General features: G+C 40.3%; 1 protein-coding gene and 1 pseudogene across 13 annotated transcripts in view; one reads left to right on the forward strand and one right to left on the reverse strand.

The window, feature by feature from the left end:
• Window positions 1-19,569, reverse strand: part of STIM1 (stromal interaction molecule 1) — a 169,305-nt gene that overhangs the window by 100,279 nt on the left and 49,457 nt on the right. The window lies entirely within an intron of this gene.
• LOC118713452 lies at window positions 6,972-7,485 on the forward strand (annotated as a pseudogene).

Consider the following 19,569-nt stretch of genomic DNA (forward strand, 5'->3'; position numbering starts at 1 on the left):
TGATTAACATAAACTGATGTACAAAAATGGATCCAGAGACAAGGTGGCACTGAGCAGACCATCTAACCTCAGGGAGAAGGCAGGGGACAGGGGGTTAGAGATCAACCAAAGAAGTTGTATGCATGCATATTAGCATGACCAATGGACACAGACACTGGAGTAATAGAGGCTTGCCCTCTGGGGTGGGAGTGCCTGGGTGTTAATCGGGGCAGGGGGAGGGGGGTGGAAGGAGACATGTAATACTTTAAAAAATTTAAAACATCAATTATAAGAAGAAAACTAGAAAAATCACAAATACGTGGAGATCAAACAACATGGCAACGAACAACTATTGGGTCAATAAGGAAACCAAAGAAGAAAATTAAAAATACATGGTGTGTATACATGGAGCATCAACCTATGAACCAAGAAGTCACAGGTCAATTCCACTGAGGCTCAGTTCCCACTAGGAGATGTACAGGAGGCAGCCAATCAATGATTCTCTCTCATCATTGATGTTTCTAGCTCTCTTTCCATCTCCTTTCCTCTCTCTGAAATTAAAACAAAACAAAACATAAAACTATTTTAAATAATAAACAAATGGAACTACATCAAAATAAAAAGCTTCTGAACAGCAAAAGAAATCATCAACAAAACAACAAGAAAGCCCACTGCATGGGAGAACATATTTGCCAATGTTATCTCCAATAAGGGCTTAATCTCCACAATTTATAGGGAACTATCCCTCTTCCTTCCTCTCCATAAAAAAAAATCAATAAAATATATTTATATAAAAGAAGAATAATAAGAAGGGCTCTGGACTCAGGCAACCTGGGTTCAGATCCTGGTTCTATCACTTATTAGCCATGAGACCTTGGGCAAATCACTTTAACTCCTCTGTAGCTCAGTTTTCCCCTCTGCAGAACGAGGATAACAAAAGTACCTACTGATGGAAATGTTGTACATCTTGATTGCAGGGAAGAGGTTACACAGGTGTATAGATACTTGTCAAAACTCAAACTGAACACTTAAAATAAACGCATTTTACTACATGCAAATTATATCTCAATAGTCAATTAAAAAGTAAAAACAAATTCATAGTAACTACTCAGGGAACATTGCGAGGATTAAAAGAATTTCTGGAACTAAAATAGTTCCAGAAAACATACTAAGTACTCAGCAAATGTTATTTATCTATTTGTAATGGAATTTGCAATGCTGCACACAATGTTTGTGTCCTCTGATTGCTGCTGAAATCAAGGAAGGGATCTGAAGATCCAAGGCAGCTAGCCCAGATGTCGAATTTTCCCAGAAGTTTCATTACAGACCTGGCTTTCACCAGATATAACACCAGTGTCACAAACCATACCCATTCCAAGCTCCAGCCAGGGTTGTGCTCAACAAAGGGAAAGCCAAACCACAGGAATCATCACCAAAACTAAATATTCCAGTGAAACAGAGAGGGATCTGCTTTCTTTAGTCTTCTTCTGGCTTTAACCATGAGGTCTTCCAGGGCCAGCTTTGATTTTTATTAGTCCTTCACTAAGTTTTACCTGAATGTCTACTGTGCCTAGCTTATGCAGGAAGTAGGGCGAGAGAGGGAAATGTATCATTTCCTGACTGTCTCACCTTCGCCGAGTTCACAAATTACAGAAATTACAAATAGAAAAAGGAGATTGGGATGAGAGAGCAATGTATAGTGAAGAGAGTACTATGCAAGGAATTGGAAGACCAGGTTCTAGCCTCAGCTGACTTTACTAGACCCATGCCCAATGTGAACCTGTTTCCTCCTCTATAAAACGAAGGGATATGAATAAACAATCCCACAATCTGTTATGTGAAGATGGTAGAAAAAACAAGTGTAAAAGGACTTGTTTCAGGCTCTCAGCCATAAGATAAATCTCAGGGTGAGCCAAGTGAGCTAATTTAGAATTGATTCTTAGATCCAGAATGCAATAAAGGAACCGCCTCGCTGCTGCAGCTACTACAGCAACAGTGATAGCAGTAATAATCTGGAGGAGATCCTTTCCTTTCCAGCTGCTATTACAGGGACAGGGTTCATTTCCATTTTCTCACCTTCCATTGCCCCACAGGGCCAAACCTGAGAATTAAGGATTCATGATGCCTGTAGTAACTCATTTCTTGCATTTCCTCCTACTCATTCCCTGTGTCAGGCCCAGGGGCTTAGAAGAGAACTGGGAGGTGAAGGGCAAGGTAAGGCAGAGCAGGCAAAGATAACATCTATAGAGCAGGACACTGTTCTCTCTGGAAGTCAGCTACTGCCAAGCATGTTTGAAAGGCTATGAGGCCTTAAAGACACACAATACATTGAATTATATAAGAGAATCTTGTTTCAGCTTATGGAGGTACACAGGTAGTTGTACACAACCATCTACCTCCCCCTACTCTAAGGTCAGTAGCTCCAGAATCCCCAACTGAAGAAGCAAGTCTTCTACTGAAAAAGAGAAATGAGAACCTTAAGTCTCTGGAAAAGGGACATTAAGTACTAATTTACAAAGGTCCAACCTTAGTAGACATGCAACTTTGAACTGCTGAGGGAATCTCACTCACCCCCTAAACCCATATCCAATGCCTTTTTCACTCCAACTCATTTCTAGTGAGCCATCTCCAGCTTCTGTCCCCATGCGGATGCTGTGGGAGCAAAAGTAAAAAAGGCAGTCCAATAAATCAGAGCTGACTGGTGCTTTAAAAATTACTTTAGCTATGGTTATAGTGTTGTCTCATGCTAAGTACAAAAATAAATTTCAGATGGGAAAAAAATGACTCTAGTCGGACACATTTCTGAACCCCAGCCATGCTGAGAATCCTTGGGTTATTGACACAGAGAGGCCAGGCAGACAAGTCAAAGTAAACAAGGCCAGAGAAGCCATGGAAACAAGATGACACACAAGAACTGAAGTCTAAAACCACGTTGGGAAACAGATAGCAGTGGAAGAGAGGCATGGCCCTTAGAGTCAGACCTAAGCCACACTTACTAGCTTCATCGAACCTTTAGTTTTCTCTTCAATAAATGAGACATTAGTATTTACCTCAGAGCATTACTAGGGAAATTAGATGAAGTAAAGAATATAAACCACCTAGCCTGAGGCATATAGTCAGTGTTTAAATAACTTTACTTCCCTTCCTTTAACCAGAGCCACAATAGTGCACTGTTGCACAATTAGGGAAGTGTGGCCTCATTCACAACACAGTGTATGTGAACAACACATCCTGGAATTTTGCAATGCACAGTCCAAGGTAGGCAGCCTCTAAGCTTTTTGTCTATAAGTAGTGCCGGAACTCTAAAATACCACTGGAGGTGTATTCAAGACAATGGATGGGCTGAGACCACACAATCAATCCCAATAACAAATACAATACACCAGGAAAATAAAGCTCTGAAAATCAAGACAACTTTATCTCAGAAAGCCTCTTCTATGTTCCTCCTGGGGTAAAAGCCAATTTCTGGACCTCCATCAACCTCAAGTCTGTAGATGATTCCAATCAACCAAAGATCTGGTGAGTGTGAAGCCAGGGATAAGAGCAAACAAATGCTGCAAGTCTCCAGCTGAGGTCTATGTCCCCTCTGCTTGGCAGATGGGCCAAGCACTCAAGGACAGGCAGTTTCTCTAAGGGTGTTAAGTCCTGTCACATGGGACCCAGGAGACTGAGTCCAAGATCTAAGGTGACCTTAGTACCCTGGTTACCGAAGAGGGATGGCACTGCTCCTGAGTTTCTCCAGGGCAGGTAAGAATTGCTTTTTATGTCCCCAGACCCTAGCACACTGCATAACATCAATTATAAACGGTTGCTTAAGAAAGGAACCAGCCCTGGCCGGTTAACTCAGTTGGTTAGACACTAGAGCATCATTCGGATATACCAAGGCTGTGGGTTTGATCCCCAGTCCGGGCACATACAAGCATCAACCAATGAATGCATGAATAAGCAGAACAACCAATCAATCAGTGTTTCTCTGCCTCTCTCCCAAAATTAATTTTAAATTAATTAAATGAACAAATGTGGATATGCCCTTATTCCTTACACCTTGGCCTCTTTGCATCTATAGTACTCTACCTTTTTTAACCCCAGTTACTTAGCTAATTCTTCTTAATTCTCAGGACTCAAATGTCATTTCCTCAGGTAATGTGAGGTCTTTCCTGACACCCTACACCAGTGGTGGGCAAACTGCGGCTCTTAAGCCACATGCGGCTCTTTAGCCCCTTGAGTGTGGCTCTTCCACAAAATACCTGGGCGATCTATTTTGAAGAAGTGGTATTAGAAGAAGTTTAAGTTTTAAAAAATTGGTTCTCAAAAGAAATTTCAATCATTGTACTGTTGATATTTGGCTCTGTTGACTAAAGAGTTTGCTGACCACTGCCCTAAACAATATTAAGTTCTCTTGCTGTACCCTGTTATCACATCCCTTATTTCTACTTCATGACATTTATCAGACTTTACTGTAATTATGTGGTTCATTTTTACCTTCCCTGCAACACTATAAGCTCTAGGAGAGCAGAAGCCATATCTGTTTTGTTCATTGTACTGATTCCCAGGGCATAGTAAGTATTTGGCATAGAGGGAGTGTCCATTATGTTAGAATGGTTGAATACATCAATGAAGGAATGAGAGCACTCCCGTCTAAAAAGATTCTGGGGTAACTGGGGATTCAAAACTGTTTGTAGAGCCCTAAAAACTATCAATAGTCACATTTTGACTAGAATCTTAATGTGGTCTACAAATGCCCATGCATTGAAGATGACAGCAGATTTGATGAACAACAGAACAAAGAACAATTTGTATGATAGGAAGTAAGGAGATATAAAGTATGAGTTAATAAGTAGAAACCCCAGCTGTGAGTGCCTTGAATGCCATACAAAGGAATATGGGTCATTTGCCTGCAGGACAGTCACTATCTGACCGGGTTCACTAAGGTCACATAAGCCTATGGTAGGTACTCTCCTGCTACAGCCATCACTTTGTTGCCCACAGACTGACAGGCCTTCTTCCCCTTCCTTCAGTTTTACCCCCATTTCTCTAAGCTATATGTGACCATTAAAAAACACAAGTGCCCCCAAAAAGAGGTTAATTTTTTTAATCCCCCCCCAAGGCATAGGAGTATTATTTCCTCGTAAATACTAAGCACTTTCACTTGATCTGATACAGCACAGACACAAGAGGCAAGAGGCTAAGGCTGTTCTTACAGACTTGCGTCCTCACTGTCACCTAAAAGGGGATGGGCAGAAAAATTATAAGCAGGCAACCTGCTGAGAGTAGAGAGGTGGGAAGAGCTTAGACTCTCCCAGAACTTCTGATCTATTAATAGCCTGGGCTCATGATCACAGAGGCACAGGATTATCTATAAACTTGATAATCTAAGCCAAAGACAGACAATTTAGGGCTGGGGTAGACCAAGCACTACAGTTTTGGGTCCACTCTAAATTATGTAATGTGGGAGCAAACCAAAGCAACCAGAGGTAAGGTGTTGACTCTTCACAAGATGCAGGGAAGGAAACTGCAGAATAAATCCCTCACCCTCTCAACCTTGCTGGCTTTGTGTTACAGTAGGTCTCAGATGGAGCTTGGCCTTTGTAGGGATTTCAATTTGCACTTGGAAAGATTTTCACTCACTCTACCCTGACAGACTGTGTCACCTTGGACAAAGTCACTGTTCTTTAGGCTTGGGTCTAACATTTGAAACTCAGGAAGGCTAGGCCAGATGATCCCTACATCTTTTTTTTTTTTTTTACAGAGAGGAAGGGAGAGAGATAGAGAGTTTGAAACATCGATGAGAGAGAATCATCGATCAGCCGCCTCCTGCACACCCCCTACTGGGGATGTGCCTGCAACCAAGGTACATGCCCTTGACCAGAATCGAACCTGAGACCTTTTAGTCTGCAGGCCGACGCTCTATCCATTGAGCCAAACCGGTTTTGGTGATCCTTACATCTTGATGAGCTTGCTCACAGATCTTAATTTTGAAGCACCAGCCCTACTTTATGAGAATCCCAAAGTCTAAAACACTGTGTTCTAGAGACAAAGAGAGAAGTCTCAGGTATACTGTTCTGCCACCACCTCAGACACTCCACCAGGAATGGAGGCAAAGAATATAATGAACTGGGAACAAGCCATCACAGCCTCTCAATATCCCAGCACCCTCACTCAGCCTGCGAAGGCCATCATCTCATAACACTCAGGAGTGAGCTCAATAAATATAAGCAAATGACCTCATGGCATCAGAATGAGGCTAGTTGCCAGTTCCTATGTAGTTTCTTAAAGACCTAGAGCAGAGGTCTGCCTGCTTTAAAATATAAAAAGACTCGAAACCGTTTTTGGCTCAGTGGCTAGAGCGTCGGCCTATGGACTGAAAGGTCCAGGTTCGATTACGGTCAAGGGCATGTACCTTGGTTGCGGGCACATCCCCAGTAGGGGGTGTGCAAGAGGCAGCTGATCAATGATTCTCTCTCATTGATGTTTTTAATTCTCTCTCTCTCCCTTCCTCTCTGTAAAAAATTAATAAAATATATATTTTTTAAAATAAATAAAAAAGGAAAAGTGGAAATAGAGGGCCATATTTCCTGTCTTCCAATCTCAGTGCCACAATCAGAGGAAAAGCAAAGCAGGACATCTGTAAGAAACTTATCAAGAGCCATAAAGTTTTTAGGTGGAACATCTGAGATTTAAATACAGTTTTACATATTTGTGTGTGTGTGTATTGAACTGTCTGTGGATGTATGAGCTTTTCTTTATTCTATCAATAGCCTCATGAGGAAGACTCAAGAAGTGATGGCTTCCAGAACACCAGGAAAGCTGTTACATCAGAAAGGAATGCAAGTTCTTATCAGCATTTTGGAGCTCTGTGAAGTGTCCTTCCTACATGCATGTGCATGCAAACACACAAAATCACATCCCAAAGCTAAACTAAAATTTCCACACAACACAGTTAAGCCAAGTGAATTTAAAAGACAGAACAGGAGCTTGTGAGTCTCTTCCCTCTTGCAGCCATCATAGGAGCATCAGCAATCAAAATGAAGTTCAATCCCTTCGTGACTTCTGACAGGATCAAGAACCATAAATGGCATTTCAATGCACCTCCCCACATTCAAAGGAAGATTATGTCTTCTCCTCTTTCCAAAGAGCTGAGATAGAAGTACAATGTTTGATCCATGCCCATCCAAAAGGATGATAAAGTTCAGGTTGTTCGAGGACATTACAAAGGGCAGCAAATTGGCAAAGTCGTCCAGGTTTACAGGAAGAATTATGTCAGCTATATTGAACGAGTGCAGTGAGAGAAAGCTAAGGTACAGCTGTTCATGTGGGCATTCTCCCCAGCAAGGTGGTCATCACTAGACTAAAGCTGGACAAAGACCACAAAAAAGTTCTTGAACATTAAAGCCAAATCTCGCCAAGTAGAAAAGGAAAAGGGAAAATACAAGGAAGAAACAATTGAGAAGATGCAGGAATAAAGTAATATTATATACAACTTTCATTAAAAACTTAAAATGAAAATAAAAATTAAAAAATATAAGACAGCCGAAATCGGTTTGGCTCAATGGATAGAACATCAGCCTGCGGACTGAAAGGTTCCAGGTTCGATTCCGGTCAAGGGCATGTACCTTGGTTGCAGGCACATCTCCAGTGGGGGGTGTGCAAGAGGCAACTGATGGATGATTCTCTCTCATCGATGTTTCTAACTCTCTATCCCTCTCCCTTTCTCTCTGTAAAAAAATCAATAAAATATATATTTGGGAAAAAAAAAAAAAAATATATATATATATATATATATATATATATATATGACAGAACAGTTCCCTAGCCAGTAATATTTTGCTGTTATTCAAGATTACATCTGTATTAGCATATCTAAAGAAAGAATTTGTCCTTTATCAGGGAGGTTGGTCAGCCATAAAAGCTGGGATAAAGCAGAGTCATAGACACACATATTGACAGACACACTCTTGGGCTCACTGGCAGAATAAGCTCACCATTCATTCCACAAAGAATTACTGAACACCTATTAAATACCAGCCACAGTTCTAGGCCGGGAATACAGTGATCCTAACTTAGCACTCTCAAGGAAAGAGGTAGCCAACAAAATCCAAGCATTCCAGTTGCTTTCCCATGATCTTCCCATCCCTACTGCGAGATGAATGTATTAGGCTACTTATTATAGCTGCTGTGTCACCCAGAGTTTTTAGTGCCAAGAGCAACTTAGTTAGCAAATTAACAACCAAAACTGGTGCTGGCTAGTCTAAAGCAGAAGGAGAACTTATTAAGAGAAGCTCATTCTCAGCCCAGCTTATGAACCAGAAGATCTCAATTCAATTCCCCATCAGGGCACATGCCCAGGTTGTGAGCTTGCTCCACAATATGGGGTGTGCGGGAGGCAGTCAATCAATGATTCTCTCTCATTACTTATGTTTCTATCTCTCCCCCTCCCTTCCTCTCTGAAATCAATGGAAAAAAATTATTTAATTTTTTTTTATTATTTAATATTTTTTATTGATTTTATACAGAGAGGAAGGGAGAGAGATAGAGAGTTAGAAACATCAATGAGAGAGAGTCATCGATCAGCTGCCTCTTGCACACCCCCTACTGAGGATATGCCCACAACCAAGGTACATGCCCTTGACCGGAATCGAACTCGGGACCCTTCAGTCCCCAAGCCGACGCTCTATCCATTGAGCCAAACCGGTCCCGGCAAATTATTTAATTTTTTAAAGAGAAGCTCATTCTCACCTGGAGAAGTAGGATATCAGAGATGATGCCAACCAAAGACAATCCCCAAAACCAGGCAGCAGAACAAGTCTGGTCAGCACATCTCTACTTCCACTGCCAACCTCCATTATCCTCACCACCATTATATAGCCACTGTGATACCACTGCTATAGCTGCTCCAGGAATTCCACCTTGCTATATATACTACCACCACTGCACTCTGCTCCTTTGCATCACCAGCTCTTGAGGGTCAAAGTCCATAGTGAATGGATGAGACTGAAAGAATCTATGGCAAGCTACAAAATAAGTTGAAAGTAAATGTCTGGCATTGTGAGCAAAGAAATTCTTAGAGGAAAGCGTAATAAATATTCATTTTTAGTCACTTTGGCATTCATCTAACTAATGCCCTTAATTCAGATCCTATGTTCACCATAACCTTTATGACTAGAATTTGGTGTTCCATGGAACCCAAACATAGTAAATGTACTGGTCATACCAACGTAGGTATTTCAGTATATGTGATAGTCCTATTTGTCAAGGTAAACTGAACCTTTAAAAAGTGAAATACTGTCCTGGCCAGTTTTGCTCAGTGGATAGAGCATTGGCCTGCAGACTGAAGGGTCCCAGGTTTGATTCCAGTCAAGGGCTCATGCCCAGATTGCAGGCTCAATCCCCAGTAGGGGGCATGTAGAAGGCCCCTACTCATCATTGATGCTTGTAACTCCCTCTTCCTCTCCTTTCTTCTCTGAAATAAATGAAAAATGTCCTCAGGAGAGGAAAAGGGAGGGGGGGGGGGAAATAGGGGACATCTGTAATACTGTTAACAATAAATAATATATATTAAAGAATAAAAATAAAAATATAAATATTATAAATTATGGAGCGTGAGAGATGATCTATGCAGTAGGATATTTTCTTTCATATGCCAGTTAAATGTATTTGCTATATTCTGTCAAACACTGAAATACAAAAGGAACTGCCTTTTAAGGATCACTAAATGGAAAATGCACAAGAAAAAAACCTCTACAATATGAGATTTATTTTATTAAAATAAAGTTTTATTTTTAAAATAACAAATAAAAAATAGTTTTGCTGAAAACTACTTAAGTATAACCACTGATAAGCAGTTGTAAATCCACAGAGACAAAAAGTAGATTAATGGGCAGGGAGTGACTACTCAGTGGGTTCCTTTTTGGGATGATAAAAATGTTCTGGAATTCGATAGTGGTGATTGTTGCATAAAATTATTTAAAAACCACTGAATTGTACAATTTAAAATGCAAATTTTATGTTATGTAAATTATATCTTTAAAAAAAAACCAAAAAAAAACCTGAGTGGCTATTGGCTGCCTAATGGGCTGGCTGGTGTGTGAAAGCAGCTTTCACCCTCACTTTACAATACAAAATCCAGCTCACGCTCTAAACATCTAGTATACTGAGCCCTTGCAAAATGCATAGGATACAAATATATTTCATCACTCACATTAACCAACACGTTGTAAAGTGTCTGAAAGACTCATGGCTTCTTTAAAAACAACAATAACAACAACAACACACTGGATGTCAGGACTAAGCAAGGTCCTTGGCATCCTCAAGCTCAGGTTATAACTGGCTCTGCTACTTAGCCCACTCTCCCTGATTGGAGGGAAAACACAATCTCATCAATCTCATCTACAAAAAATAAGAAGACAGGAAAAAAGGAATTTGGGGACTATTGCACCTCCAACAAATAATTAAAGAGTAAACTATCTAGCAGTTTTCAAGTTATGCTCTGCAGGACCTTCCTTCCCCCAGCCTCCCAAATTCCCCCCAGGTTCCTTGGCAATATCTACTTCTTCAAGCAGAACAGCTCTACTTATACTACAGTTTAAACATTGGAAATATACTTCTTTTTTAAAATAAAAATGGCTCAATTATGTAGCAGACATCTATAAATGTTGCTAATTTAAACTACCTCCCAATCTCCAAAACCTTTCTTTGAATAAATGCACCTTGATCTTCTGCTCTGCTCTCAAGCCACATGGTTCCAGGGGAGCTGACTCTGATTCCATGAGTAGAATGTAACTCTGTTGGCCAAGAAAAGTCCAGCATTCTTCTGGCAATAGTCATTAGTTTAGAATAGCCACAGAACCCAAACCAAAATCATACCCAGGACTGCCAGCACCAGCAGGGAAGAGGTATTACTTTTCAATAGTGGTTGCTTAGCTGGTAGAATGCATACACAAAGCTGATATCTATCTTTACCACTGCCCAAGAATGACATCAGAACAAAGAAAAGCAGAGCCAAGAGAAAAGAAAGAGGTCCAAATGACATCATTCAAGTCCCTGGATATTGCTGTGTCTAAAGGAAGATCTATTTCTAGGCTTTTTAGTTATTTCAGTCAATAAGGCCCTCTCTCTTGCTTAAGTCAGTCTGAGTTATATTTCTGTCACCTGCAAAAGAAAGAGTCACAACATCAGCCACAAAAAAGGATGAAATCTTAACATCTGCAACAGTATTGATGGACCTAGAGGCTATGATGGTAAGTGAAATGAGTCAGTCAGAAAAAGACAAATACGAGTTCAGTATTTGGAGTCTAACATATAAATGAACAAACAAAACAGAAACAGACTTATACAGAGAACAGATTGATAGTAGCCAGAGGGGAGGGGAATTGGGGGACTGGGTAAAAAAAGGTGAAGGGATTGAGAAGTACAGATGGGTAGTTACAAAATAGTCACAAGAATATAAAGTACAGCATATGAAATATAACACAATAATCCTATAAAATTACATATGTATAATAATATGCTAAGTGTCTGACCAATCGGCCAACCACTCGACTGTTTAGTGGATCACTGGACCAGTCGCTATGACACACACTGACCACGAATGGGTGGTCAAACCAATAGGTTAGCTTGCTGCTGGGGTCTAGCTGATCAGGACTAGGCCAGTCGGGCCAGACACACCCTGGTGGTCCCTCCCCATTGGCCCAATTGGGACTGGGCGAGGCAGCCCCAATCACCAACCAGGCCGAGGGTTGGTGCACCAGGCCTCTAGTTTTGTAATAAGCATGTATGGTGCCAGGTGGGTACTGGAAAAACAGGGGGAACACTTTGGGGTATAAATGTCTAACCACTATGCTATACACCTGAAACTAATACAAAATAATATTGAATGTAAACTGTACTTTACAAAAATTTTAAAGAGTCACAAAACATGTAATATTATTTGGGAAAATAATTGAGGAACACCCATCTGTTAATAAAGTCCAAACCTCCATCTGGTCAATAAACCCAAACCTTTATTATAAATCACAGTCAGGGAAAGAATCTTTTTTTTTTTTTTTTTAATATATTTTATTGATTTTGTACAGACAGGAAGGGAGAGAGTTAGAGAGTTAGAAACATCGATGAGAGAGAGCCATTGATCAGCTGCCTCTTGCACACACCCCACCGGGGATATGCCCGCAACCAAGGTACATGCCCTTGACCGGAATCGAACCCGGGATCCTTCAGTCCCCAAGCTGACGCTCTATCCACTGAGCCAAACCGGTCTCGGCGAAAGAATCTTTTTTAAAAATCTCCCAGATACTGTCTTCTTGAATCCCCAGTACATTCCTGAATGTGCACAGCATTTTATAATTTTCAAGTTGCTTTTCAATTCATAATCTCATCCAATCTTCAAAAACAAAAGTCAGTATTCACATTGTATATTGGAAGACACTAAGGCTCAGAGAAAACTGAATAATTTGAAGTCATCCAATTTGAAATCAACGCTTCTGTCTCTAAATTATACCTTTTCACTACTCATTACTGCTTTGCAATTCTCAGCAAGCAATACACAGGGCTGGGAACCTGACTGGGCTCAGTACTGACTTGCTACCTGACAGCATTGTTTCTCTGTCCCTGGCAGCTTTGCTTGTTTCAATCAAGCCTCACCCTGCTCCCTTTTCTCAGAGACTGAGATATAAACAAGCTCATGGCACAGCATCCCAATGCAGGTACATAATAAAAATGTGTTGCTCAACTGACTGGAAGCCCTGAAGGTCAATAGCCTTACTCACACAGTAGCCCTAGACCTAACAAATGCACATCAGTAGATAAGATCTGAGGAGGAAGAAATGTCACTAAGATGCACCTATGGTGATAAACTACACTTAAGCCAACAGTAGCTAACACTCATTAGTGACTGGGAAAACCCCAACAGCATACATTCAATGATTTAAAAATACATTAGACTCATACCATATACGATTATTTATGCATAAGTGACCCAATATAAGAGCTAATAAAACATAAAAACAGTTTCCATTACTTTGGACTGGCAAGATTCTTAGATATGACATCAAAAGCATGAACAATAAAAGGAAAAAATAGTTAAATGGGATGCCAAAATTTTTTTTAAAAAACTAATGTGCAACAAACATACAAATAAAACGTGTATGTGTACATACATATTTTCCAGTTATAAAAAGAAATGAAGTTCTCTGATATATACTTCAACATAGACAAACCTATGAACATTATGCTACGTGAAATAAGCCAGACACAAAAGGAAAAATATTGGCTTTGACTGGGTTGCTCAGTTGATTAGAGCCGTGGTGGGCAAACTCATTAGTTAACAGAGCCAAATATCAATAGCACAACGATTGAAATTTCTTTTGAGAGCCAATTTTAAAAAACTTAAACTTCTTCTAACGCCACCTCTTCAAAATAAACTCTCCCAGGCCATGGTATTTTGTGGAAGAGCTACACTCAAGGGGCCAAAGAGCCGCATGTGGCTTGCAAGCCGCTGTTTGCTGACCACTAATTAGAGCATCCTCCTGATACATCAAGGTTGAGGGTTCAATCCTATTAGGGCACATACAAGAAGCAAACAACTAATGCATAAATAAGTGAAACAACAAATCAATGTTTCTCTCCCTTCCTCTTTCTCTCTCTCAAAATCAACTTTTTTTTTAAAAAAAAAAAAAAAGGAAAGAATTGTATGATTTCACTTATATGAAATAAATATCTAAAATAAGCAATTCATGGAGACAAAGTAGATTAGAGTTTAGCGGGAACTAGAGGGAAGGGGGAAATAGGAAGATACTGCTTAATGGGTACAGAGTTTCTATTTGGGCTGCTGAAAAAGGTTTTGAAAATAACAGTGATAGTTGGACAACACTATTGACTATAATAAGTGCTACTAAGTTGTACACTTAAAATAGCTACAAAATAGTCATGGGATGTAAAGTACAGCATAGGAAATATAGTCAATAATAATGTAATAACTATGTATAGTGCCAGGTGGGTACTGGAAATATTGGGGAAAATAGTTTGTAAAGTATATGATGGTTCAGTCACTACACTGTATACCTGAAACTAATACAAAATAATAATGATTTAAACTGTAATTGAAAAAATAAATAGATGGCTAAAATGGCAAATTTTATGTTATATATTTTGCCACAATTTTCTTAAAAACTTTTTAAAAAGAATGATATACTGACACATGCTACAATGTAAATGAACCTATAAAATACTATGCTAAGTTAAAGAAGTCATACACAAAAGGTCACATATTTGATTCCATTGACATGAAATATCAAGGACAGATAAATCATCCATGGAGACAGATAGAAAACTGACTGCTGCCAGGGGATAGGGGGAATGGCAAGGAACTGCTTAATAGGTAAGGCGCTTTCCTCTGGGGTGATGGAAGTGTTTGGAACTAGACGGAGGTGGTGGTTACACAACATTGTGAATGTACTAAATATCACTGAATTCTTCAATTTAAAAAGGTTACTTTTATGTTATATGATTTTCACCTCAATAAACATTTTTTACAGTATATGAGAGAATTTGAGAATCAGCTGAGCAATAGAATTAGGGCTAAGAGGAAAGGCAGGGCAAGGCAAAAAATGGTCAGAAACTCAGTGGGTAAGAGACATCCAGAAACAACAGCAAGAAGCAACTTGAGCCCTAGCCGGATTGGCTCAGTGGATAGAGCATCGGCCGGCAGACTGAAGGGTTCCGGGTTCAATTCCTGTCAAAGGCATATGCCCAGGTTGTGGGCTCGGTCCCCAGTGGAGGGCATACAAGAGGCAGCCAATCAATGATTCTCTCTTATCATTTATGTTTCTATCACTCTCTCTCCCTCTCTATTCCTCTCTGAAATCAATAATATATATATTTTATTTTATTTTATTTTTTTAAAGAAGAAGCAACTTGATGTGGCAGCAACCCGATACCTCCCTGCATTGGTGAAGATACAGGTCAACTGCTATGAGAACGCCACTTAGAAAAGATTAAATGAAAGAGTGTATTTATCTCGTATAACAACTGAGCAGTTAGCAGTCAGGGACTGAGAGTGGAATTTTGCCATCCTCACTCAACATGATTCCTCTAACTCTGGGATCAAAGAAATGCTGCAGCTTCTACCATCTCCCAGCCAGCAGGAAGGAGAAAAGGGTAAGGGGGGGAAAAGCACTCATCCACTCTTTGTAAGCACATGACCCAGAAGTGGTAGACACACCACTTTCACTTAGATCCCACTGGTTAGAACTTAGATTTGTGGCTCCCTTTCCTCAGACTGAGATATAAACAAATAATACTTGATTGCAAAGGAGATTGGGCAGTATGTGCCCCACGAAAACACAGGTGTTCTATCATTAAAGGAAAAATGTGAGAGTCAATATTGGCAAAGACAACTAACAGTCTATTATATTCACTTCAGATATTATTTTTATTATTACTAGAGTCCCAGTGCACAAAATAAGTGCACAGGTGTGGGGTTCCCTCAGCCTAGCCTACACCCTCTTCAAACTGGGGATGTCCAACTGCCGGTTTAGGCCCAATCCTGGGGGTTGGGCCTAAATTGGCAGTCAGATATATCTCTCACAATCTGGGACTGCTGGCTCCTAACCGCTCACCTGCCTGCCTGCCTGATCACCTCTAAATGCTCCCCCACCAGCCTGATCACCCCTAACTGCCATCCCGCCAGCCTGGTCGCCTCTCACTGAGTCCCCTGACAGGCTAATCGCTCCCAACTGACCCCCCACTGGCCTGGTCACCACACACAGCTGGCTAACCCCCCTGCCAGCCTGGTCACCCCACATAGCCTGTGTTCAATCATCCATCCAGTTGTTTTAGTTGTGATGGCCCCTGGCTTTTTATATATTAGGATAATTAGCCTTATTTAACAAAAACTTATTCCCATGCCCAGCTACCTTGAGGTTTGCAGTTATTATTCAGTGGAACATTTGGCTAGAGTGAAAAGAAAAAAAGAGCAAGACTGTTATGAATTTAGGCCCCTGTTAGCCTTACTACATTGACTAATACCAACATAGCCTATTATCTGCCTTTTGTAACTGGGCATTTATAATATAGAAACAAGAGTTTCTTTAAAAAACAACAACAACAACAACAAAAAAAAAAAAACAGTAAGAACTGTCTCTGGGCAATAATGGGTCAGAAAAACAACAACAAAGTAGGCCCCTTTTTAAAAATACTCCCAATCTGTGTAGCAATTACACACAAAGCCATTACAATACAGTGAGATAATAAACAGAGAGATATATAAAGTATAATAGAAGAGTAACAGCAAGATGGACTGCCTATGGACCAGAGAAGGCTTTAAAAAAGTAGTGATATTGGAGAGCTCAGTATTGAAGGATAAAGAGTTTATTGGCTAGAAAAGATAGGAAGAAATTCTAAGCTAAATGGAAAGCATGAATAAAAACAGAGAAAGAAAGAGAGAGAGGAAAAGGGTTTAAGGGGCCAAGACCGGTTTGGCTCAATGGATAGAGCGTCGGCTTGGGGACTGAAGGGTCCCTGGGTTCGATTCCGGTCAAGGGCATGTACCTTGGTTGCGGGCATATCCCCAGTAGGGGGTGTGCAAGAGGCAGCTGATCGATGACTCACTCTCATCGATGTTTCTAACTATCTCTCTCCCTTCCTCTCTGTACAAAATCAATAAAAATATATTTTTTTTAAAAAAAGGGGGTTTAAGGGGATAAATGATAATGGAAGGAGACTTGACTTAGGGTGGTGAACACACAATGCAATATACAGATGATGTATTGTAGAACTGTATACCTGAAACATATAATTTTATTAACCAATGTCACCCCAAATTAATTCAATAAAAGATGAAATAAAAACAAACACAGAGAGAGAGAGATTTGCTGAAAAGACAACGTGCAGGAGCCAGATCATGGAATGCCATGAATACCAGATTCTGTAGGGCAGTGTTTCCCAAACTTTTGACATATGCGTACCCCTTCTATAATTTTTGTAACGCTGAGTACCCCTCGTACTCATGAGAACGTAGAATTAGGCGCAATGCATATCCCCACCAAACTCTTCCTGTACCCGTGGGGGTACACGTACCACACTTTGGGAAACACTGCTGTAGGGAATGGGAAAGCAAGAGAAGGGCCATTACTACCCTGTTTCCCCGAAAATAAGACAGTGTCTTATATTAATTTTTTTCTTCCAAAGTTGCGCTAGGTCTTATTTTCAGGGGATGTCTTATCTTTCCATGTGCTAGATCTTATTTTCGGAGGATGTTTTATTTTCGGGAAAACACGGTAGACTGACTTGTTAGGAAAGAGGACTCTGGTAACCAACAGAAAGGTTAGACAAGAAAAGGAGAGAGCTTTAGGCTCGCATCTCTATTGCTATGTAGATTCTCATCCTTGACTTCCCAATGCCACCACTGATAAGTCAAGCCCTTCCAGAAGAAAGGCAATAACAAAACCACAGACCAAGTCCTACAAAGACTGAGGCAGGACAAGGTTCTTAGTTTTGTTTGATTTTGTTTTTAAGCTTATCTTATTAAGATAAAATTCACAAAATTAACCATTTTAAAGTAAATAATTCAGTGGCATTTATTACATTCACAATGTTGGGCAACCACCACGGTTCTTAGTTTTTGACACGGTCCAGGAAACCCTACGTGATTTCACCGAGGTCAGGCTCTATCACTGCTCAGGCGGCTCTGCTCAGACTGATGTGCCAGGTACTTGTGGCTTTGGCAAGTATCTGCCTTGAGTTCCTAGGCTGCCATACTCTTTTTCTAGCCTTTCCTGACCTCAGCTCCCCTGGGGACACAGGGCATAGTGACCAGAAGCAAATTTCTTCTGTCTATCCCTATTTTAAAACTTTTCAGTGGCTCTGCAGTGCCCAAAGAATAAAGTCTCAAATCCTTAACATGACACATGAGACTCTCTATAATCAGGCATTTACTGTTTCCCTAGCCTCATCTCCTAAACATATTGTACTAAAATTCTTTCCTCTTATTATGTTTCCCTTGGTACAAGTGACTCCTCAAACATGCTTTTTCTTTCCCTCACCCTGGGAATGGTGTTGTCACCCCCACACATTTTCCCCCCAGGCTTATCTTACCCCAGGGAAAGGTCTTGTCCTTTTTTATTATTCCCTGGAACAGCTCTTATCCCAGTCTCCTTGTACCCTCAGGACACGCTGATCCAAAGTTCACTATTCACTATTATCTGGATATGTCATTGACCATATTACATTTCAGAATCACCTTATTCAACCTTTTCCTCTTCTACTTCTGTTTTATTACTTATAACTGCTTCTGCTTCCTCTGTCTCTTATAAGTCCAGGGCTTCACCAGGTCTTTCACTCCAAAATTACTGGTACCTGGGTTTTAGAGTAGTCAAAATCATACAGACAGAGAGTGGAATGGTGGTTGTTAGAGACTGGGGAAAAGGGAAATAGAGGATTGATTGTCTAAATGGGTATAGAGCCCTAGCTAGTTTGGCTTAGTGAACAGAGCATCAGCCTGTGGACTAAAGGGTTCTGGGTTCAAATCCGATCAAGGGTACTTGCCAGGGGTGTGGGTTCGATCCCCAGTAGGGGGCAGGAGGCAGCCGATCAATGATTCTCTCTCACCATTGATATTTCTATCTTTCTCCCTCTCCCTTCACCACTGAACTTAATTTTAAAAAAGAATTTAAAAAGGCTATGATCTGAGACAGTGATAGCTTAGAACAAGGTGTCAAGAGTAGAGGCTAAGAAAAGTGTCTGAGTTTCGATATGTTTTAAAGATAGAACCAATAGGATTTACTGACAGATTGAATGTGTGAACTTGTGAAATTTAAAATGCCAATTAGACATCCAAAATGTTAATTAAGTGGTTGCATATACAACTCTAAAGTTCAGAGAAGAAGTTTGAGCTAGAAACACAAATTTTAGAGATGTTAATGCACAGATGATAATTAAAACTATGAAAGTGGATTTTAAATATTATTTATTTATTATTCCATAAATGAAATGCCCAATGAATAGTAACTGCTGTTATAACCGCTTTGTTTTCTTCAGGTACTAGAGATACTTGCCAACTATGTATATTTACCATGTACAGTGGAACCTCATTTCTCGAACTTAATTCGTTCACAGCACAATATCCTGAGATTTTAACACTCTCCTTTGTCACCTGAGAGATGTGTGACTCGTCACATAGGTATGAGCATGAAAGGGTTGTCAGGTTGAGAAGCAAATTGTTCGAGATGGGAGACATTCGAAAATGAGGTTCCATTGTATACTGAAATTTCAGTGCCCACCCTAGAACCTCACCCCAATCTATTTTTTTCAAATACATTTTTATTGATTTTAGAGAGGAAGATAGAGGTATAGAGAGATAGAAACATCAATGATGAGAGAGAATCATTGATCGGCTGCCTCCTGCACACCCCACACTGGGGATGGAACCCGCAACTAGGGCATGTGCCCTTGATCAAAATCAAACCCAGGACCCTTGAGTCCACAGGCCAATGCTCTAGCCACTGAGCCAAACTGGCTAGGGCCTCACCTCAATCTATTATCTAAACGAAATAAGCCAGAGAAAGACAAGAATCACATGATCTCACTCATATGTGAAAT

The sequence above is a fragment of the Pipistrellus kuhlii genome, unplaced genomic scaffold (genome assembly GCF_014108245.1).
Source record: "Pipistrellus kuhlii isolate mPipKuh1 unplaced genomic scaffold, mPipKuh1.p scaffold_m20_p_9, whole genome shotgun sequence".
Lineage (NCBI taxonomy): Eukaryota > Metazoa > Chordata > Mammalia > Chiroptera > Vespertilionidae > Pipistrellus > Pipistrellus kuhlii.